The sequence below is a fragment of the Dipodomys merriami genome, unplaced genomic scaffold (genome assembly GCF_024711535.1).
Source record: "Dipodomys merriami isolate MVZ:Mamm:240054 unplaced genomic scaffold, mDipMer1.0.p SCAF_4, whole genome shotgun sequence".
In the NCBI taxonomy this organism is placed as follows: domain Eukaryota; kingdom Metazoa; phylum Chordata; class Mammalia; order Rodentia; family Heteromyidae; genus Dipodomys; species Dipodomys merriami.
In genome coordinates, this window is record NW_027205603.1 from 29622204 (window position 1) to 29647081 (window position 24878).

The 24878-nt window shown below is 38.1% G+C and overlaps 1 pseudogene; it reads left to right on the plus strand.

Moving 5' to 3' along the window:
- The first annotated feature begins 3426 nt into the window (after positions 1-3426).
- LOC138805730 (heterogeneous nuclear ribonucleoprotein C-like) lies at positions 3427-4799 on the plus strand (annotated as a pseudogene).
- The last annotated feature ends 20079 nt before the right edge of the window (positions 4800-24878 follow it).

Here is a 24878-nt window from a genome sequence, read left to right on the forward strand (position 1 = left end):
CAGTAGTTTATTAGAGATAAGAATTTCCTGTAGGACGTGGCTTCAAGCCATGATCCTTAGATCTTAGTTCTCTGAGTCAATTCATATTTTATTTTATGTACAAATGTTTTATCTAATTTTGGATCCTTGTCTCCTATCAATTCTAACCTGGAGGGCTTTGTCTAATATTCCCTGATCACTTTCTCTGAACCAGGACCAGTCCTTCCTGTCTAAACATCTCTACTCTAGTGATTAAAGTGATCCTTGTACTGAGATACCTGAGAGAGGGCTAGCCCAGGTTCATCTAACTTGCAGTTGATTTGGAGTGTGATTTTCTGAGTGAGGCTGAAGGTCATCACTGAAAATATGTTATATTAGGCCAGAATTGTTTTCCCCTCAGATTCACACATTGAAACCTTAACCCTCATCCCAGAATGTGACTGTCTTTAAAATTAGGACCTTTAATGAGACAACTAAGTTAAAATGAGGCCATCGGAGTGGCCCTAGTCCCACCTGCTGGTGTCCTTATAGGAAGAGAAGATTGGGACATACAGAGAGACAGAAGATGTGCCCACATGGAGATGCAAGCATGTAATAAGTAGTAGTCATCTGTAAGAGGATAACAGAAGCCTCCAAGAAAGCATTCTTCCAGAACCTTGTACTTAGATTGCCAGCCTCCATCTTGGTTAAGCCACATGGCTAACAGCTTGATGCAGGCTGCCACAAGAAATCTTATCAGGTACAGGAAAGTGCTTCTCTGTCTTTCTCTGGTCATGGTATATTTTCCACTATTGGAGATTTAGGTGGCAGTCCTGAAGGCTGTAAAAAATGTTTTCAAAAAATTACTAGGAAATGAAGAAAATAATTTCTACAGTCACTGCTCTGTTCATTTTGTACTTCAATATTTTATGTGTTTGTTGTAGTTGAACTGCAGTCTTAACTACAATTCAAGAAATGCAATGACTTGTAACCAGTTTTATTCTATTCAGAACTCTGTGGAACTATCCTTTCAGCTCCCACTCTGCCTAACAATGGCCAGCATATGTGTGTTCCCATTTTTAGCAAAAAACATATTGCACCATTGAAAAAAATACGGTCTTGAGAGTCCCAGGGATCACTGCATACTACAGCATATTCATTGTAAACCACTACCTTTGATAGGTAAGGTAAAATTAATAGACACAGGAATGAAGCTGTGGCTGAAATCTTTCACTAAAAAGGCCTGCAGCTTGAAATATGTATTTCTGTAAAACACCTTGGTCTTTTCATATCCATCTTTCTATGAATTCTAAAAGAAAATGCCCCCAAACACATCAAACCCATCGCATTTGTATAATGGAATTTTACTCTCATAAAGACATCTGTTTATACCTATGTTGTTTCCGTAATTTGCCCTCCATCAGTCTATATACCTTCTTTTGGTATGTAGTGAACCTGAGCAGGTTCACTACATTATTTATTTGAATAAATATCCCCCAAAGCCTCTATGTGTTTTGGTTGCCACCATATGGCTCTATTAGGAGGTGGTAGAACCTTTAAGATGGGAGGATTGATGGGAGGAAGTTAGGTCACTGGTACACAGCCTTGAAGGAAATATTGGGACTCTAGCCCTTCCTATCTTTTTCACTGGTATGCCATCAGGACTTCCACAACTCTTCTGGCATGGTATACTGCTTAACCACAGGCCAAAAGCAACTGAGCCAACTGACCATGGACTAAAAATCCCCCAACTGTTTTTTTTTTTAATTTTAGATATTTGCTACAGTAAAGTTAGTTGAACAACATAGTGAGCAAGTGCAAGGATGTGCTGGATGTTTTCTAGACCATGTCAGTCTCCAGGGACAGGGAGGAAAAATGAAGTCTTTCCTTCCTGGCCAACTGTGCTTTCATGTGAAGTTAGTTGTAGACAAATGAAGGATGGCAAGGTTCCTTGGAAATACCAATACAGAGATATTGCCTAGTTCTGATGAGAGGGGCTATCATGATCTAACACTGTATACAAGAACACTGAGCTGTCAATGGGTTTTACACCACATTTTATAGTGAGAACAAAGCATTGTGGCACACATCCAGAGTTCCAGACACTCAGGAGGCTAAGATAGATGATTCACTCGAGTCTACCAGTTTAAGACCAATCTGAAAATCATCTTGCTTTGTAAAATATAAATAAAATAAAATATTTTATAGTGAGAGTGGTAATGGAAGAAAAGAGGAAGAATAAATGCTTTTATTCTAAAGCGTTTTGCAGGTGTTTCATATATTTTAAAAGTTTATTTTTTAAGAAGTCAAACTCTATGATAAATATAATTTAAAAGCTTACCTAACTAGTTAAAACTATAGTAAAAACAGGACTAAAAGGAAAGTTTATAGCAATAAACATCTACATCAAAAAATCAAAAGATTCCAAGTAAATAAGCTAATGATAGACCTAAACCCATAGTTAGTAAAAAAGTTAACACAGAACAAATATCAAAGTACAAATAAACAAGAGATTAAAAAGCAATACAAAAGACTGATAAAATGAAGAATTGCTTCATGAAAAGATTGAAAAATCTTTTCAAAATCTAGTCCAAATAATACAAAATGGAGAACTTGAATAAAATTAGGGATGAAGATATCACAACTGATACCACAGAGCCAGAAGACTCCTGAGAGACCATTACAAAAAATCTCTAACAACCTAGAAAACCTAGATGAAATAGGTTAATTTCTGAATGAGTATAACCTACCAAAATGAACAGCACCATGAAGATATAGAAACCTGAACAAATTAACAATGAGAAGTAAAGTAAAATCAGTAACAAAATATCCTTCTCCACAAATAAAAGTCCAGAAAAAAATGATTCACTAGCTTAATTCTATCAAACAAACATCAATTTTTCTCAAACTACTACAAAAGAAATGAGAGAGAATTCTTCCAGACTATTCTTTTCTTTAATTATAAAGAAACCTATTTCTCACAGCTGATATGGCAAAGGGATAGAGACAGAGAGAGAATGGGAGCAGAGAAATTCATCTAGAGGCTGAGGCCAGCACTATCCTAATGCAGAAACTAGATTAACTACTATAGACCACTATTGCTAATAAATGTAGGTGCAAAAAAAACTCAAAGAAATACTAGCAAATTAAATCCAAAAATATATCAAAATGATAATTCATCATGTCAACAGCAGTGGCTCAAGCCTGTAATACTAGGCACTTGGAAGGTGGAGATTGGAAGATTGCAATTTGATGCCAGGTTGGGCACAAAACTGTGAGTCTCTATATCAACCAATGGCTGGGCACAGATATATGTCTGTTGTTCTGAGCTATAGGGAAAGTAAAATAGCTGAATGCCATGGGATGCACCTATCATCCCAGCAATCATGGCCCAACAAGCATAAAGTGAGACTCAATCTCAAAAATAACCAATGCAGGCTAGGTCTTCGCCTCGGCGGCAGAGGAGACTCGGGGGCCATTTTGTGAAGAGGCGAAGACTGGACGGTTGTTTCCTCGTTGCCGACCTCGAGGAGCAGTCGACTTCTCACAAAACCTGGGAGTAGGAGATCCGAATAGAATCTCTTTTCCCTCCCGCCTTCAGTGAGATTTTTTTTGATCTTCAGCTACACTTTGTGAGGAGCCAGACTATCAGACACAATGGCTAGCAATGTTACCAACAAGACAGATCCTCGTTCCATGAACTCCCGTGTATTCATTGGGAATCTCAATACCCTTGTGGTCAAGAAGTCTGATGTGGAAGCAATCTTCTCGAAGTATGGGAAAATTGTGGGCTGCTCTGTTCATAAGGGCTTCGCCTTTGTGTAGTATGTTAATGAGAGAAATGCTCGGGCTGCTGTAGCAGGCGAGGATGGCAGAATGATTGCTGGCCAGGTTTTAGATATTAATCTGGCTGCAGAGCCAAAAGTGAATCGAGGAAAAGCAGGTGTGAAACGATCTGCAGCGGAGATGTACGGGTCAGTACCAGAACCCCCTTCTCCGTCCCCTCTACTCAGCTCCTCATTTGATTTGGATTATGACTTTCAGCGAGATTATTATGGCAGGATGTACAGTTATCCAGCACCTGTGCCGCCACCGCCTCCTATTGCTCGGGCTGTGCTGCCCTCTAAACATCAGCGTGTATCAGGAAACACCTCACGCAGGGCCAAAAGTGGCTTCAATTCTAAGAGTGGACAGCGAGAATCTTCTTCGAAGTCTGGAAAGTTGAAAGGTGATGATCTTCAAGCCATTAAGAAAGAACTGACCCAGATTAAACAAAAAGTGGATTCTTTGTTGTACAGCCTGGAAAAAATTGAAAAGGAGCAGAGCAAACAAGCAGACCTGTCCTTATCGTCAACAGTCGAAGTGAAGAGTGAGAAGTCAGAAGAAGAACAGAGCAGCAGCTCCCTGAAGAAAGATGAGACTAATGTCAAGATGGAGTCTGAGGGGGGTGCAGATGATTCTGCTGAGGAGGGGGACCTACTGGATGATGATGATAATGAAGATGGGGGGAAGACCAGCTGGAGTTGATCAAGGATGATGAAAAAGAGGCTGAGGAAGGAGAGGATGAGAGACAGCGCCAATGGCGAGGATGACTCTTAAGCACATAGTGGGGCTTAGGGATCTTATCCCATTATTTCTTTATCTAGGCGCATGTCTTAAGATCAAAATTTCACCAGATCCTCTCCCCTAGTATCTTCAGCACATGCTCACTGTTCTCCCTATCCTTGTCCTTCCCATGTTCATTAATTCATATTGCCCTGTGTCTAGTTCCATTTTCACTTCCTTTGATGCTCCTGATAGTTTTGTTAAGTCTTACCCTGTAATTTTTGCTTTTAATTTTGATACCTTTTTATGACTTAACAATAAAAAGGATGTATGGTTTTTATCAACTCTCTCCAAAATAATCTCTTGTTACGCAGGGAGTACAGTTCTTTCCATTCATACAAAATTTTAGTATTTGCTTCCTTAACTGCAAAGGCAATCTCATGCATTTAGTTGTAGCACTGGATAGCAGCTTTAAGTTAGAAATCTGTGTGTCATGCCCCACATGAGAGTGCTGTGTGGGGATGTTAAATAGAAATGTAACAATATATTTTTGTGAATGAGAGTTGGCATGCCAGATGCATCCTTTAGAAAAATAATTAGTGTACTAGTCTTAATATTTGTTTTCTAAAGTTGATACTGTGGGTTATTTTTGTGAACAGCCTGATGTTTGGGACATTTTTTTCTCAAAAAATAAACAAGCCCTTATTAAACCAGGAAAAAAAATAACCAATGCAAAAAAGGTCTGGCAGAGTGTCTCATATGGTAGAATGCCTGCCTAAGCAAGCATAAAATCTTGAGTTCAAACCCCAATACTATATATAGATGTATATACATATATATATATATGTCTGTAGGTGTATATTTATATACCTATATATATCAGTCATCATCATCAAGTGACATTTATGCTGCAAATATTGTTCCACATATGTAAATCAATAAATGCAATGTATAACTACTGTTCTACATATGTAAATCAAATGTAATATATCACACCAACAAAGTAGAGGGCAAAAATTCTATGATTATCACAATGATGCAGAAATTATTTGATGAAATTCAATCTTATTTCATGATAAACATTCTGAGCAAATTAGATATAGAACAAATACACCTGTAATAATAAAAGATTTATATAACAATCCCACCACTAACATTCAACAATTTTTTGGATGCAACTTCAGATACACAGAAAACAAATGTAAATATGGACTAATGGAATCATATGACTATAAGAAGTTTCTGGGGCTGGGAAGGTGGCTCAGTGGTAGAGCGCTTGCCTTGCATGCCTGAGGCCCTGGGTTCGATTCCTCAACACCACATACGCAAAAAGAAAAAAGCCGAAAGTGGCGTTGTGGCTCAAGTGGTAGAGCACTAGCCTTGAGCTGAAGAGCTGAGGGACAGTGCTCAGGCCCAGAGTTCAGGCCCCATGACCGGACCCAAAAAAAAAAAAGAAGTTTCTGTATAACAAAGGAAACAACGGAAAGAAATGGGAAACATTTTTTCCAACTATTCTCTGTCAAAAGATTTATATCTAAACAATCTTAGGAATTTAAAATACTCTAAAAAAGAAAAACAAAAAATCAAATTTAAAAATGGGAACTAGTCATGAATGGATGCTTCTCAAAAAAGAAACTCAAATAAATCAGATGCAGAAAAATAAATCCCATGTATTCTCTGTGAGGAATGTTAAAAAGAAGTCAGTCAGAATGTTTGTAATGATGACTAGCTGGCACCTGGACACACTTAGCTAGAAGTAATAGCTTCTACTGTTTATGTAATGAGAGTATATATGCTATGGTTCCCAACAACCTGCTATATATTTAATGATTACTAGGGAAGAGCTAAGGCAGCAAGCACAAAGCAAAGATAAGGAGATACAAGTGTTGATTATCCTAATTGGTTTCTACAATGTCTGCACGTTTTGAAGTATCACACAGTGCCCCATTAATATGTACATTATTTTATTAATCACCTTTGTTGATGTTTAAGACAAAACAGAAAACTGATACCATTTTTATCTAACTTTGTTCTCTTCAATGTTTACACCTTTATGCTCACTGATTATTGGACTTTGTTGGAACAAACAAAACCAAACCAAACTTCTGTAGCTTCCTGAGGAATGGAGTGAGTTAGCTAGAGCATTTGTCTTGCAAATGAGCCACCTTCCCAGCCCCAGAAACTTCTTACAGTCATATGATTCCATTAGTCCATATTTACATTTGTTTTCTGTGTATCTGAAGTTGCATCCAAAAAAATTGTTGAATGTTAGTGGTGGGATTGTTATATAAATCTTTTATTATTACAGGTGCATTTATTCTATATCTAATTTGCTCAGAATGTTTATCATGAAATAAGATTGAATTTCATCAAATAATTTCTGCATCATTGTGATAATCATAGAATTTTTGCCCTCTACTTTGTTGGTGTGATATATTACATTTGATTTACATATGTAGAACAGTGTGTGGGCTGTTACTGCCTTGTCTATGATTCCTGTCTGCGTCCACAGTTCTCACTTAAATTGACAATATCAAAATAAGCTATCTGCATAGCCTATTCAATAGATGGCATCGAACTTTTGTAACTAGTGAGTTATAATTACATTTCTGCTTTTCTCCAGCACCAAGCATTATTGAACACTGTAAACATAACAGCTTTCTACACGCTTTATAATTCTTCTTGGCCAACCCACTGAATGAAGGCAGGAATGAAATACATTTTGTAGGTAGCTGGCACATATTACAGCCTTCAGGTGATGCAATAATGATTAACTAGCAATGTCTTATGATCCTTCAGCACCAGGTAAAGCCAACAAATAACAAGGACTAACAACAATGTAAATCAGTGAACATGCCTTTTGTAGTCACAGAAAATGACGTATTCCTGTCAGAGGCCATCGGCACACACCTTCTCATTCCCCTTAGCTGTTCTTTGCCACATGGCTGAAATTGCTTGTTGTGACATCCTCCAGATTTCTGAGCTCATCTTCCCTGCCAGTACCTAAAAACCCTCCATCCACCTCTGGCCATAGTGAGCAGTTTCTGTCATTCTCATTTTTAGAAAATCTCATTACGGGAAGCACTGGGTCCATATCTGGTACACTGGGCCCATTCTTTCCTTGCTGAGCTGCTTGAAAACAGTGCCATTGGTCCATTTGGAATCTTTGTAAGAATTAGGAAAATGTGACCTTTCCTCAAGGTACTTTTCTTCCACCTGCTAGAAGCTTTTAATATAAAGTTAGGGGCAGAAGTGGTTCCTAGCATAGAACCATACCCAGCACTTGCTGAGCACTGCCTGATTCCAGCACACCTTCTTCTTCCAGGACCACAGTTCTTAGTGCCTCGTTTTACATCTTGATGCTAAAAGTAATATTGTAGAAAAGTAGAAAAATACCAAAGGCAAAAAGGAAGATGGAAAAGCCTGTAAGGCTCAGAAATAATCACATCCCTAAGGAATTATTTTGGCCAAAATTCATCAAACAAGCTCAAGCAAAAAAAGAATTAATTAAAAAGAAGTAATAACATTATAAAAGAGTAAAATATAAACCAATTAATATCACAACTAAAATGACCCATTGCTACCCTGACATCTACAAAAAGGCTTAGCTATGGTTCTGATTCCATGATGCTGAATTTTCCCTTACGTCTTGCTGTATTGCAATCTGACTCATCTCTGAATTTTATGTTTAAATATTCTAGAAAAGTTACTTGGGTAGTTTATTTAGCCCATGATTGGTCATGTCTGGGAAAGGGCTGGTACTATTTCTTTCTCAAAGGAATCATCCTCAGATTTGGGTTAGAACTCCATGAACATTTTAAAGAAATAAAATTTTAGAATACTCTCTTGTATTGTAGAGACATATAGTATGCCCATTTACCTAGTCATCAAATTTTCTTTTTATGTTGTAGTAGTACATTATTTTAATTTCTAAACACTTCAAAATTGTCATCACAATTATGAATAGAAAAGTCCCCAATTACACTACCAACTTCTTTTTTATGATAAACTCAATAATAATAAATGCTTCTATATTTATTGAACATGATTTGTTTTAATAGTTATTTCTGTGCCTTTACTCTCTTGTTTGTTTCTCTGTGAAATCTTTGCAGGAGGTCTAAGAATGCCTACTTATCTAAAATGACCAGTTAATGGTCTTCATATCAGGAAATTGTCCAGCACTGGATACCAGACCAGTAATTTGGTCTCCACTATATCTACTACTCCATTATTTTGATAATAACCTAAAATCTCTGCACTTCCTGTTTGGCAACTCCCTCCCAACATCAAAGATATTAGTTGCTCCTTGCTTCCTGTTTATTGAGTCTCTTATGTCTCCACGTATCTGGGTACTCAAAATAAGATTCGTATCACTGAAACTGGCTGTTCTTCTATTGGGCTGTTCTAAGAAGTGGCGCTGTGGCTCAAGAGGTAGAGCGCTCGCCTTGAGCTGAAGAGCGCAGGGACAGTGCCCAGGCCCAGAGTTCAAGGCCCACGACCGACAAAAAAAAAAACAAACAAAAAACAAAACAAAACTCATCTCCTATTGGGCTGTTCTACCTCATCAGGCATAGCAAGCCATTCTCACTCAGTGCTGTGCCTTATTGTGACTCACCCATGCACATGGTAACCTTCAGTTGACTGGGATTTTGTAGCTGCTTTTCAAGTACTTGTGAAATGTGTATACATCACATTTGAGCTGTGCTATAAAATTGTGACATGTTTTGGATTGTCTATACACTTCAACAAATATCTATATCATTTCAAATAATAATAACAACAAATTTATTCAGGAAGCTTTTGTAAAATAGAATCTACATGGTTTTTTTTTTGTTTGTTTGTTGATACTGGAGTTTGAAATTAGGGCCTTGTACTTGCTTGCTTAGTGCTGCTCTGTCACTTGAACCATATCTTTAGCTCTGAGTTTTGCTTGTTATTTTGGAAATGTAGCCATACAGACTTTTCTGCTTGGGCTGGCTTCTAACTGTGATCCTCTGGATCTCAGTCTCCCAAGAAGGTAAGATTATATATTTCCTATATAATTCTATATAAGATGATAGTTGCCAGTTCCTGGCTAAAATCCATATGTTGATAGTCTACATTTGGATTTATTAGTATTATCCTGTACTGGTGACAGAAGGTTGCTTGGGTAAGGTTGAGAGAAGAATCAGAGAGAAGCTGGAGGCAGATTGGACAATCATCAAACTTGTCATTTCTGAAGTGAATAAATGATAGTATATGCCATAGCATGATAATCCCTCTAAAATATTTGCTAACCAACAGACTGGTTTCTTTTATCTTAGCAATTTCCTAAATGAAAACAACTTTTCATTCACCCATATAAAACACCAGGTTTTTGGAAACAACAGGTGAAAAACTCAAAGCTACAATAGTAGTTTCAAAGATATCAGTTATAATGTTCCCTCAAATTACCTTGTCAAGCTCTCAGAATGCTCTGGTTTTGAAATAACAGGCATCAAATACTATGCTTTGAAGTGGAAACAAACCCATAATTCCTTGGCTCTTTGTTTGGTCGCTGTGTATAGTATCCTTCTGCAAACATTGAAGTTAAATAGATTCAATAAAGCATTTTGTTTGTCATAGTAAAGCAGCAAGCTATGGGAAAATGGCCACTAAATCTATTGGTCTGGCTACTTAAACTGCCATGTAAGCCCCAAAGTTACCTTTCCTATAGGGTCCATGAAGATTATTTCTTCTTGTGTCACATGGAGTGGGAAGAGCCCAGTACAGATTTGTGAATTTGTACTAGGTATTTAACCCCATGGAGTAATGTCTTTATCTGTGACACACTAGTAAAAATCCCTCTTACAAGCTTGAGTGTGATCACATTAGGGAACTGAGCACAATTCGGTATGACTGGATCCTGAGGAGAATTTAGGGGAGTGGGAACAAAGACACTAAGTCTACAGGACAAAGGGCACAGAAAATCATGGTAGGCTAAATCAAGGTCTTTATTGTGAAATTTTTATAATAATCAAAGTTTTGTGATTGAATTGCATATTTTTATTCTCACACCTACTTCTCAATTAGTTTTTTTTATTCCTTTTTTATGACTCTAGGCAAATTGGCATCCTTAGCAAAAAAGTCACACCCTATTTCAGTTAGACTATGTCACTTCTTGCTAAGTCACTGTCCAGTGATGTTATGATCAAGGACTAAACCACTGGGAAGCAGGAACCTTTGAATATGTTAGTAAAAATTTAAAATACTAATACTTGATGAATAATGTTCATGCTATATTACATTACATGCTTTAGTAGAAGACTAAAACAGATTTTCAATATAGACCTGTACTCTGTGATACATAGTCATTTTTTGGAACACACCGAGCACTGGTCCCAGTATTTCTGTGGATATCAAAATCTATAGATAGTCAAATCTTTTATATTTTATATTTAAGTCAACTTTGGATGACCTAACAACACTTAACACAATGAAAATACCATGAAATAATTGTTGTACTGAATTGTTTAAAGAAATAATGCCAACAAAAATAAAGGCAGGTGCTAGTTGCTCACAGTTATAATCCTAGCTACTCAGGAGCTGAGATTTGTGGGCTGTGGTTCAAAGCTAATCCAGTCAGGAAAGTCCATGTCTCCTATATCTAATTAAACACCAAAAAGCTGGCGATGAGGGTGAAGCTCAAGTGGTAGAGTATCAGCCTGTTATATAAGCAAAATCCCTGAGTTTAAGCCTCAGTTCCAGCACTAAATAAATAAGTAATTAAATAAATAAAGGTTCCCATCAAAAACTTTATTTGATTACAAGATGAAAGAGAGAATCTCAGAATATTGTCTTGAATAAAATACATTGTTAGAGTTAATTTCATCTGTTTGCTCTACCTGCTAGAAAAGTAAAATAAAATAGTTCATGTAGTTCATATTTCATTTCTGTTAAAATACATTGTTCTAGATCTTTCCAAGCAGTATGAGAAACAATGGTACTATAACAGTCCTATTCTTTCATTTTAAAGTACTTTCAGGAAACTAAAGCTATTTAAAAGCTGGTTACATTTCCACTGGAATTTGTGGAAAAGTACAGAAAAGATGGCCGTGTCTATAAGAACATTTTCATGTTGGTCCTCTAAGAAATAGACACTAGGGAAATCACATGGGGGACCAGTGACACCCCTGCCAAAGCTAGAGGTCTGAGATGACTTTCTTTCATAATTTTCTATGATAGGTTTCTGTGCTCCAGCATTGGTCCCATAGGCTTTCTCCAGATGTACAGGTTTATAGATAACAGCATCCATAGATGACAGGAAAGAAGAAAGTTAGCTTCATATCAACAGCGCCAAGACCAGATACATCTGTCATCACCATCAGGGAAAACATTAGCAGGAGTCAACTGGTCTTTTACAATAGTGTTAGTGACACTATACTACTACAAAATGTCCTCTCTTTAAAATGGGGCTGAGCTGCAAAGTTTGTTTCAGCATTAAAGATTTCATGTTAGGCCTGGCGCTGGTGGCTTACATCTGTAATCCTAGCTACTCAAGAAACTGAGGATCATGGTTCAAAGCCAGTCCAAGCAGGAAAGTCTGTGAGACTCTTATCTCCAATAAACCACTAGAAAACCAGAAGTGGTGCTGTGGCTCAACTGGTAGAGCCCTTGCCTTGAGCTGAGGAGTGCAGGGACAGCACCCAAGCCCAGAGTTCAATCCCCACAACTGACAAAAAAAAAATTCACGTTACAGATGATCATTCACTGTACGATTTTAAAAAGCAAGAAGAAAAGATTTTGAAAATGTTTCACCATAAAGAATTGATGAAGTCACAATGGTGTGTTCCCTAAATATACACAATTTCTATGCTTTTATGCATTAGTTGAAAAAATAAACTTAAATCAAGTGTGGAACATTAAAAATGATTGTATATACAATGGAGGAACCTAACTCATGAATTTTTATTACATGGTGTATAAATTGTGCAATTATTCCTAACTGAAGAGAGCAAGAAGAGGTTGCCAGTGAAAATTGAGCTTGAGAGTTGTTCCAGTTCCATTCATTTCCAGTTCTGTGAGCATGCAACAGATTATTACCCTAATTTCAAATTGGCTGTTATATGTTCCAGACATATAATCCCAAAGAGGTAATGGACTTAGATTCTGAAAATGCCTTTCAATAAAAATATCTGCCACTTTGGCTGACATACTAAAAGTGAAATGAATAATTTGAGTGTCTGAGATGCTGAAGATAATCCTCTGATCACATTAAAATTGCTGCTCAAGTACAGCAGCACTAAGCAGATTAGCTCCCCGTCATTTGTGCTGGAAGGAAGCAAAAGAGCAAGGAAAATAAACAAAAATCTTGTCCTTTAAAAGTGTACAAATCTGTATTGAAGCCTGTTCTTGCTGCTGTGTTGCTTTGTAGGTCTTCAAAGAAATCTTCTCCATCCATTAAGTGCTGAGTGGCCAGGATGATGAAAAACAGCACATACTAATCTGTGGAGCCACCCACCTACAAATTTCACTTCATTCTTCTGTAAACACCACCCCCCTCCCCACATACACATTAGGCCAGTTGGTAAATGAGAATGTAGGTTTAAAGACCACATAAGAGTTAGTAGCATTCAGTGACAGACAGGCATACCCTAAAGATAAGAACTTCCTAATTAACTACTGGCACAAGACCCCCATGAAAAACAGTGATAATTCAAAGCCTTGTTAAGAGAAGAGAGCTACTGGAGTAATAATGGTAATATAACCCTGAAGGTTTTCACAGCTGGCCTGTCAATTTGGCATCCAGGCTCCCTTGAGCTGTTAAGTATGTCAGATTTTTCTCAAGTCAAACACAGAGGGTCTGAAGAGCTTAATGATCATCACATTCATTGGATTTCTAAGCCCAGCCCCATGAGCAATTAGTTAATTGTTCATAAAGCCCTTGGAAATGAATATACTCAGAGCCAGAATTCTGTCATACAGCCTTGCCTTGGGAATGTCAAAAATATTTAATAGGAGCTAAATAGTATCAGGCATAAAAACAATGTGCACTGATGCATTGTGTATTGAGGTATCTGACCATCCTACCCACTTTTTGTAAATTACATATCTGTTGTCTTCAAAGTGTCATCATTAATATAGCAATTTCCTGCAAAAAATATATTCTTTAACAGCCTTTAATTGTTGAACATATTTTTGCCCACTTACCCCTTGTCTAATATTAAAAAACAAACACGGTAAGATAATCTTCATATGTTTAAAAAACATTCAAAAATTGGTATCATGGATACACTTTCACTTAAAGATAAAAAAATTAATTCTTCTTTGGATAGAGATATAGAACCACAGAATATTCAACCTGAAAAGATGCCTGATGCTTGATGCTCAGTCAGCCAAATCTTCTGTATTTATGCAAGTCAGCTCTTTCTCTTCTGGCTTTTGCCCAGTTTCTCAAGCTGCAGCCTGGATATCAGCACTGAGAAATGGGTGGGGCTCTCCTCCCAGTCATTTCCACTTCCTCTTCAGAGTGTGGCTCCCACAGCTACCACCTGTGCATGCCACAGGGTCATAAAAACTTGCTTCTCCCTAGGTGGATGCTGGTGGTGTCAGGAAGCTGACATCTGAGGATCTTGGATTGAGGCTAACCCTGGCAGAAAAAATCCTCAAGACTCTTATATCAAATTAACTGCAGAAACAGCCAGACGTAGAGGTGTGGCTCTAGAGTAAAAAAGCTCAGGGACAGTGTCCATGCACTGAATTCAAGCCTCAAGACCAGCACAAAAACAAGCAACAACAAAATAAACAACACTTGTCTTCTGCCTAAACCCCTAGAACAAAGAAAGGCTGAAAGTAACAACTTGGGGTGAGGGAAGAAACAGATCAGGACTGATATGGCAACACTTCTATCTGAGCTTTAGAAACCCCAGTCCTCAAATGAGGGAACAGAAGATACTATATGAAAGGAAATGTACTTATTATCTGACTCATGTAATTGTAACCCCTCTGTACATCACCTCTACAAATACAGTAAAATAAGTTGATAATAAAAAAGAAGGGACCAAAAAGAAATCCCTGTTCTTAAATTACTGGACTATTGCTACCAAACCTAACTTTTCTATCCACATACCAAGCCCAATGAAGTACAAGCATTAGATTGCTTTTTCTGAGCAGAGAAAAGCAGAGATCTCCCCCACCCCACACCTCTTCATCACCAAGAGGAATTATAGTATCTTTCAAAGTTATTCAAGCCCTAAGTCTAGCCAGGCATAAATGTATAGGAACAACGGGATATCATCCCTCTCATCACTTTCAAAGAACTCTACAGTCTGGAATTTCCCAACATTTGCCCAGTACCAGAGAACCAGGAGTTGTGTTGCCATTTACAACTAGATTTCTTGTCTCAGAGCCATGGTGGAATGCAAAAAGAACACCTTCTTGGAGGGCTGGTATCAGAATGTCTATTAGAAAGCCACGTTAAGCCTGGGTATTAAGAGATCCAGTTGTGTTCTGGCTCAATATTGACTTGTAGCCTGCGTAGGGACCATGTTCTAGTGGTTTTGTGTAGCTCTAGTGTTGTTGCACTATGGAGTGTATGCTCACTGCTGCTTCAGCTACAACATTTCATTGCCTCCAAAATAGAATATGCCCATCTGGGAGTACCTGATGTTATGAAGAGCAATGAGACAAGCACAGAATAGTAATAAAGCCACAGGGCTGTTGCTGGAGGCAGTTGATGCTCAAGGCTTACCATGTGGACACTTGTGAAGGTAATTGATGCTTTCTTTGCAATTACTGCATTATCCTTCCAACCCTGTTTTTTTTTTTTTTCTCAGAACAGAAATTATATAATTGAAACAAGGCTTATCTTACCATAGCCCTTTGGTTATAAATTAAACAATAGGTTGGTCCTTAAAGATGCTTTAGCTTCTCCTATATAGAGGGCTATGATACTGTGCTTGCCTGTTTCAAACTTGCAGTTTACCTGGTAAGGAGGAAGAGAGCTCAGCCTTTGGCATCCAGGGCTAGATTTGAGGCCTGCACTCGATAGATTCAGGGAAACTTTTGCTCCCTGTCACTGAGCATCTACTTCCTCATCTGTAAATAAGGATTAGCCTAAGTTACATTCGTTTTAGAAAACTGTTGTATGGATTATGAAAGCTTAAATTTATAACTAAGCTGTGGAAATTGGCAGATGTTTTCTTTTTTTTTTTTTTTTTTTGGGTCCGGTTGTGGGGCCTGAACTCTGGGCCTGGGCGCTGTCCCTCAGCTCTTCAGCTCAAGGCTAGCACTCTACCACTTGAGCCACAGCGCCACTTACAGCTTTTTTTTTTTTCTTTTTGTTTATGTGGTGATGAGGAATTGAACCCAGGGCCTTGAGCATGCAAGGCAAGAGATCTACCACTGAGCCACCTTCTCAGCCCTTGGCAGATGTTTTCTAAATATTAGCCACCACCAGCCTCTTCCATCTTAAGCCAATGAACAATGTGTCCAATTTGAGGGCGAGATATATGGTGGTTTTGTAAAGTGTTCCCCCAAAGACTATATGTTCAAGCCTTTGTCCCTCAGCCCATGACACTGATAAAGAGTGGTAGAACCCTTAAGTGGCAAAATCTAGAAGGTTGTTCCACAGTGAAGGTGGTGTGTCCTTGAAGCAGACATTGGGACCTAAGTTTTCCTCTCTCCTGTGTCATAAGGTGTTTCTATGCCAAGCGCTCCCACCATGCTTGGCAATATCCCATCCCAAAGCCAGAGGCCTAAAAGCATTTGATTTGCATAACTGTGAGCTACAGCCTTCAAAACTGTGAGTCTAAACAAACCTACTCTTTATATAAATTGATGGTCTCCAGAATTTTTATAGAGACAGAAAACTAACACAAGCTACAATATGATTAGGTTTAAATTTAGAGTGAGGGGTTAGGGATGTAATTTTATGTTAAAGTGCATGCTTAGCAAGCATGAGGCCTGGTGTTGGATCCCCAGAAACACCACACATACATATACACACAAGTCAGCATTATTATTATTATTATTATTATTTGATCCTAGGGCCTGGACTCAGGCCCTGGGCACTGTCCCTCAGCTCTTCAGCTCAAGGCTAGCACTCTGCCACTTGAGCCACAGTGCCACTTCTGGCTTTTTCTGCTTATGTGGTGCTGAGGAATCTAACCCAGGGTCTCATGCATGCAAGGCAAGCACTCTACCACTGAGCCACTTTCCCGGCCACAATTCAGCATTATTGTGTGCCTATAGTCCCAGCTTCTTAGAAGACTGAAGCAGGAGGAATTCTTAAATTCAGGATTCCGAGAACATCCTGGTCAACATAGCCAGACCTTCTCTCAAAAAATAAAACAAAGGCTGGGAATGTGGCTTAGTGGTAGAGCAGTTGCCTAACATTCATGAAGCCCTGGGTTTGATTCCTTAGTACCACATAAACAGAAAAAGCTGGAAGTGGTGTGGTGGCTCAAGTCGTAGAGTGCTAGCTTTGAGCAAAAGAAGCTCAGGGACAGTGCCCAGGCCCTCAGTTCAAGACCCAAGACTGGCAATAAATAAATAAATAAATAGAATTTAGGGCTCATTATCTATTGATAGAGTTTTGCAAAGTTGATTGCTAAGGAGATTTTCAATTTTTTGGCATAGAATTTCAGAGGAAATTTTTACCTCCCAGCAATGTAATGTTTTTCAACAATAATGTTTGATGCATTTCAGTATCAATGGACAAGGGGTCCAGTCACCTGAAATAGGAAGAAACTTTTGCTTGATTTCAATAGGCATTTCAATTTTGTAAGTAACACGAAAATCTACCTTTAGGATATCAGATTTTTTAAACTTGACAGATCATTCATAAACAATTCTATGTGTTCCTTGAAACTTTTTTCAATCAAATAGTTAAATTGATGCATGCCAAGCAGATTGCTAGTAACTTTTCACTCAGTATATGTAATCCAGGGTCTTAGCTATAGAAGTTGATTAGGAAGTTATTCAGTCACATCACAATGACAAGTAGGTGATGCACCATGGCCTTCATATTGGCTTCTTTCATTGAGCATAGCGTTGTCAAATTTCATCCATAATGTGGTATATGAGAGCTTCATTTGCATTAGATAGATATACCACATTGTAATTATTCACCATTTGATTGGTTATGCCAGGACAAAAGGGGATACACACAGAGAGAGGAAGAAGAATGAGAGAAAAGGTGAGGGAGAAAGGGAAAGGGAAAGAAAAAGAGGAGAAGAGGGAAGGAAAGGGAGAAGGAGATGGAGAAAGACAACAGTCAGTGTGGTGGTGGGATTGTCCCAGTATTTGGATCCTGTTACCCATCAATACTTTCGGTATTATTCACAACTTTCAGATGTCACTTGCTGCTTGAGATGACCCTAAATATCAGTCTATGCTGAAAGGTTAGGGTCTATTTTTGAACATGTGTCCTGACTAGGACGTGTCTTCAGCTTTCACCTTCTCTTCAGATGATACGGTCTCTTGAACATTTCCCAAGGAAACTTTCTCCAGATGTCTTTTGACATATTGTTGTTCCCTCAATTATAATCTTCTGTCCTAGGTAACAGCAGTCATTTTTACTTTCTTCTTGTTTCCAAGAATGGCCACCTCTTTTCTTCCTGGAGTAAGTTCTGAATTAGGCAGAGAAAGGAAAGAATTTTCCATCAGTTTCATGTAGCCTCCAGAGAGAGCAGAACAGACTAAAGATCCTTGTAGGAAAGAAGTACATTCACCATTCAGTCCATAGATATATAGGTTTTGTCTTCTTATTTCTGCTTACATGGAAAATGTGTCTGGAGTTTCAAGTAGTTTTATTTGTCTAGGGTCTGTTAGGTTTGGATTATACTGGCTTTATGAGACAAGTGGAGAAGTGTATCTCCAACATTTTGGGAAGAGTTTGTAAAGCACGGGTATCAATTCTTATTTAAATGCATGGGAAAATCATCCCTGAAATCATCTGGACCTGGCATTTTCTCTGCAAATGTATGTGGTGTTTCTAGTTTTGTTTTATTGCTAATTCAATCTCTAATGATAATATGGTTTAGAGTTTCTGTTTCTTCCTGAGTAGACTCAGGAATTTGTGTTTCCATGAATTTTTCAATTTTATCAGTATTATGTTTTTTGTTAACATATGCTTTTCTAGAAATTGCTTATAGTCATCTCTGTCATTTCTCTTTTTATTATTTCTCTTGTTTTTTTTCTTTCATGCAATTGTTTCTAACATATTTATAAGATGATTTCTTTGTTGCTTTATATGTCCCTCCCCCATGGTATAACCCTTGCTTTCACTGTATTTGATGTTGGTATAATTTGTGGAGGGGAAGGGAAAAAACAAATCATTTAACTAGGGATACAGGTGGACCCATTGCAACAATGAGATGTACAAGTCGTTATGTAGAAAAACGAACTTTACAACTTTGGTTGGGGGTGGGGGGAGGACCGGGAGGGGGAGGGGGAGAGTATGGGAAGGGATGGGAAGGGCAAACAAAGAGAAGGCAACAATGCTTGATAAGAAATATACTCATTATCTTGCCCATGTAATTGTAACTCCTCTGTACGGTATTCTCACAATAAAAAATAATAACAATTTGAGACTTCTATCATTTTTGCTAGGCACATTTGTCTGTTGTCTTGGTGGTGCTTGAATAACAGACATCTTTTCTTCTGAAGTTCTTAAGGTTGGGGAGTACAAGGTCAGGTTTCCAGTTAAACTGGAATGAAGGCTGTCTGGCTGGCTTATAGATGCCTTTTTGCCATGCCCTTATGTGGCCTTTCTTTTGTATTTGCATGCAAAGACAGACTGCAGAGAAGATTTTTGCTGTTGATTTTCTCATAAGAACACAAATTTAATTGGATCAGGGCTCCAACTTTATGACCTCATTTAACAAAGTTAACTACGCATAAAGTTGATCTCATTTATAGTTCCATAGGAATTCAATATGTGACTAGTTTTGAGGGACAAACGTCAGTCTATGACTTTGCCCAGTCAAATTACATTTTTGTCAGCTTTGTTATCTTTTAAAAATGTTTAGGGGCTGGAAAGGTGGCTCAGTGGTAGAGTGCTTGCCTTGCATACATGAGGCCCTGGGTTCGATTCCTCAGCACCACATAAGCCAAAAGAAAAAAAAAAGTCGGAAGTGGTGGTGTGGCTCAAGTGGTAGAGTGCTGGCCTTGAGCTGAAGAGCTGAGGGACAGTGCCCAGGCCCAGAGTTCAGGCCCCACAACCGGACCCCAAAAAAAATAAAAAATAAAATAAAATAAATAAAAATGTTTATATTTTGTTTCATATGGATTTATGTATTGCTTTGACTCATTTACCTTTTTTAGTTTAAATTTTATTGTAAAGGTAAAATACAGGGGGATGTCATTTACTTTCATTTTTTTTATTTCATGCATCTTTTTTCTTCAGTGGGGCATAGGGATTTGAATTTAGGGCCTCATACTTACCAGCAGTTGCTCTTCTGCTTGAGCCATGCACCCAGCTCTTTTAGGTTTGAGTTATTTTTATTTTTCACATAGTGTCTGGCATTTTTGCATGGGGCAAGCCTTAGTAACATTCTGACATACACCTTCTGTATAGTTAAGATTATAGGTATGCACCCTCACTCCAAGCTTATTGATTGAAGTACTGGTCTTGGTAACATTTTTTCCCAGCCTGACCTTGAACTCCTCTTAATATCCACCTCTGAGATCACAGGTGTGAGCCACTGTGTTTGGTCTTTACATACAACTTTTGAGTGCCCATCACCTTGGTAAAATTCTTATAGATAAATCATATGATTTTTTCCCAATAATGGAATTCATTGTCTTCCATTTTATTCTGAAACTTGAGTGTGAATAAATACCCTCTTGCAAGTTTAATCCAAACTAAATGATTCTAGGCCCTGAGTATTTCAGTAGTGCTAGGCTAGGATGTAATCCATCTAAAGATAACTAGGTGATTATTATATGCTTTTTTGAATACTTTTTTGGTGAGTAAATCAAACATGAAGACTCAGGAGAGTTCTTGGGTGCCATATAAGAGATTGCATCAGGGAAGCGCTGAGAGGGTTTAGAGGTGAAGTTGCAGATGAGCAGGGAAATCTATCAGAAGAAAATGGTTGTCTCCACAGGACAGCAAAGACAAGGAGGCCACTTCGCATCACCCAGCAGGAGGCTCTGGCTGTGACACTGTGGGAGCACAGAGGGGACAGTGTGATGACTTGTTCACCTATGTGAGACTTCTCTGTAGGTATCCTTTTTGAAAGGCCTGATCTAGGTTTAGTTAGGTTCTCTTAAAGAAAAATGGTAGATTTACATTTTAAATTGTGATTGATCAATCACAATATCACTACCCAGGCCAGTACTGTCACTCTGATAGAGTTTAGTTACTAGTGGATTTCATTGTTTGTTAAGTGAGTAGACTTGGCATGTAAATGGATTCAAAATATATAAGCAACCAGGTAGTGGTGATCATATTAAACCTGACATCTATGCCAGTCAATTAATTAATGGAAAAAGTCATTGAAAGAAGAGACGGTATGTTTTCTGTCCTCTTAAAATATTCTATGCACAAGTGGTCAGTAAATGGGAAGTAAATTGGCAACTGTATATACATGCGCACATTCACATATACATATAAAAATGAAGCATAAGCTGGGTGCAGGTGGCTTACACCTGTAATCCTAGTTGATCAGGAGGATGAGATTTGAGGAGCATGGTTCAAAGCCAGCCCAGGCAGGAAAGTCCATGAGACTTTTATCTCCAATTAATCACCAGAAAACCGGAAGTGGCACTGAAGGACAGTACCCAAGCCCAGAGTTCAAGCCCCAAGCCCGACAAAAACAAAAACAAACGAACAAAATAAAACCAAAAAAAGAAAAAGAAAAAAGAAACATATAAATTCAAAAGTGGAAAATAAAATAAAATATAGGATTAATTCTATAATCTTTGGTATGTATAACAAAGACTGAAAGTAATTTCTGATGCATGTGAAGGTTTTCCAAAAATCAGTTAAGTTCTATACATTTAAAATCCTAATAGAGAGTTTACAACCAAAAATACTTTACTAATATATTCCTTAAATAAAATCACCCTGCTATTCTAAGCACAGGATTGGCTCTCATCTCTGGAATTATTGTTAGACCAATAGACTTGATTATGAGTTACCAATTAGCTTATATTCATTGGTTAGTTTATAAATTGAACAAGCAGTTATGAAAATTTTCCTACTATTTAAATCTCTAAGCAGATTTAAATTTTTCCTCCATTGGTTGTTTTTAAACCTAGAAGATGGAGGAAGAAGAAAGGCAAAGGACTCATATTTTCTCTCCTATGCAGAAGCTAGATCTAATTTATAAATATAAATATATAAGTAAACACACATGGAGTTGTATGCCAGTGTATGCAAATGTATTAGCCAAAGTATGGTTTATGTAGGGGAGACTTCAAATGTGTAACTCCTTACAACAACTAACTCACAGACCAATAAAATGAATAACAGGAAGCCGGTACTTGAAATGTATGTGAGAAGGTCAAGGGGAGCCAGAGCAGATGAATAGAGAAGGAAGGAAGACAATAGTCATATGAAACTAGGAGTCAGGAGGAGGAGCTGGGTTGGGAGATGTGGAGAAAAATTATGAAAAGAGTAACATTGATCAAGTGCATTGTATTTGTAAACTGATTTGTTGAATGGTTAAACCCTTTGAACAAGGACTTAAAGGTAATAAAAATAAAATTAAATAAAAAGAAAAATATCAAGAGTTTCATTGCTCTTATTGTTTTGTTTTTTAGGTTTTTTCCCCCTCATTTGAGTCTGGTTTTAATCTTAAAATAACATTTAAGTAACATTTAATCCTAAACATGTACTTTGTTTAGGGTAACCGGACTAAGTGTAGCTTCTTTTACTTGAAACTACTTTTCCTCGTCTCATTTACTCAGGTAGAAACAACTGGGGAAGTAGAAGGATCTGTAGGTTTTCTTTCTGTCGCTGCACAGGCAGAGGTGACCCAGTGGTCTAGTGGTGATCTGAGGTTGAGTTCTCTACCCAGGGTTCCCCTCCGTTCCCTGAACTGGTGGGACTGTCAGGTACCAGGTGGTTTCTGGTGCTGCCTCTGTGTTGACTCTGGAATGGAATGGAATGTACCACAGAGAGAGATTTCATTTGATATATTTTCACCAAAACATGAAAAGTATCCCTAAAAGTTGCCATAATGAGTATCTTGAACAATACTTTTAATATCAATAAAGAACAATTTCTACTCTTAGATCATTCAAATGGGCCAATTAGTAGACAATTATCACTTGGGAATAAATGATGTAGCTAGGTATGTTCAAGAGATGAGCTGTAACAGATTAAACCTGAGACAGGTAACCAGTCCACAGGGTTATGAGTCATGGACAATCACTAACTTTGTGAACCTCGGACCTCTCAGTTTTTGAGAAGGGGACTTCAATTTAAAATACTCTATATACTTACATTCCCAGCTGAGAAGCCTCAGTTGGAGAGGCAGGTGGCATAATGCAGTGTCTAATGTAATTATTTACTCCTTCATGGTTTCTCAGTGGTTGAAATGAATAGAAAAGTTGTAATGCACTGCTGGCAATCACAAGGGGAGGAAAAATACAAGTACAATTATACTGGAATCAAACTATCATTAATCTTAGTAATGATATGTTTCATTAAGCACTGAAATGCTTATTTTGGAGGCAAAATCAGGGTATTGTGGTTTGAGACCAGCCTAGACACAGAAGAAGTTAGAGGAACTCCTTTTCAAACAATGGTTGGGCACGGTGGTATGTGCCTACTATCCTGGCACTTGCCCTTCCCAGTGACATGGAGAAACACAAGTGGAAAGATCAAAGGAAATAACCAATATGAAAAGGACCTAGAGGTGTGGAGCCCTTTCCTAGCAAGCATGAGGCACTGAGTTCAATTCCAAGTATTATAAAACTGAACAAACAAAACAAAACAAAAATGATATGAACTGGAATGTGGTAATGCTGAACTTTCTTTTCCCTTTGAGGTACCTGTGAAGAGCCAGAGATCTCAGATGGCATGAACAGCTAGAACTGTAAATGCTGAAGTGTTCTATTTTTTGTTATCACCCTGCAAGGTCTTTTCTTGTCCTGACAGTGGCTCTGGGTAACAGGTAGAGTCATGGTCTCTTTCCTGTAGAGGAGATGGAGGAGGCTGGCAGACTTTAGACACTTTCCATGGAGTTCCACAGTGGTGGGGAGGAAAAGGGACACCACAGCTTTCCTGTACAAAGTAGGTAATCTCAACTCAATCACATTCAGCTTTCCTACTTTTATGCCAGTGAAAAGTAAATACCAGAAAGTTGTTGACAAGGCCCTTAGAAAGGTCATCTCACGATAAAATCTTTCCTTTGTATTAAAAATTGTCTAGACTTTCTTTTTCCTGCTTTATTGTCCACATGTTTTCTACTCAAAAATCCATTTCTTTTTCCTTCTTTAGTTACGTGTGGTTGGACCATGTTTTATGGAAAACATATCAGCCATTTATTATCCAGTATTTGTGTAATCATATACATACATGAGCCCCCACCCCCACCCTGGTAGAAGCTCACTGATGACAGCTTTCCAACACAGACAACTTCCACTTACAGTGTTGTAACTCATGGGAGTGTTTGAATCTTTACCAATTTTTTTTAGTGGTATCAGAGTTTGAACTCAGGACCTTTTGCTTGATAGGCAGATGTTCTGTCACTTGAGCCATACTCTATCCCCTTGTTTGCTTTGGTTATTTTTTCAGGTAGGATCTATGGTATTTTGCCAGTGCCAGTTTGCTTATGCTTGCCTCATAACTGATATTACAGGCATGAGACACCATGCCAGGCAGACAATACCAGCCTCAAATAATGGACCAAGAATTCTTATGGGTCATCAAATCATTTGGTAAAAATCATGATGTAAAGGTACTATAGTTTTTGGAAATCAGTGTGTTATTGAGCATGAAAACTAATCAGAGCAAGGAGGCAGGCAAGACTCAGTTTAGTATGTGCCAATTAATGGCGTGTTTATTTTGTGCCAACTACAGTTCGCCCTTATTATCCCTTGGTATCTGTGGAGGACTGGTTCTCAGATCTTCCCCAAATCTGCAGATGCTCACCCCACTTTACATACTCACGCCTCATATTTACATATCATCTGCACACATCCTCCTGTACACTTGAAATCATCTCTAGATGACCTAGAATAGCTAACTCTGTGTAAATAGTTATTATATTATATTGTTTAGGGAATACGGCAAGATATGCTAAGTGCAGATGCAAGTTTCTCTGAATATTTTCTCTGTGTGATTGCATTGTGGGTACAGAATGCTGACTCTCCTGCCCTTAGTGTCACAGATTGCATCCTTACTGCAGGATGGCCTCAGGCCCACATGTGTGGCTGATGCACCTGTCACACCACAGAGT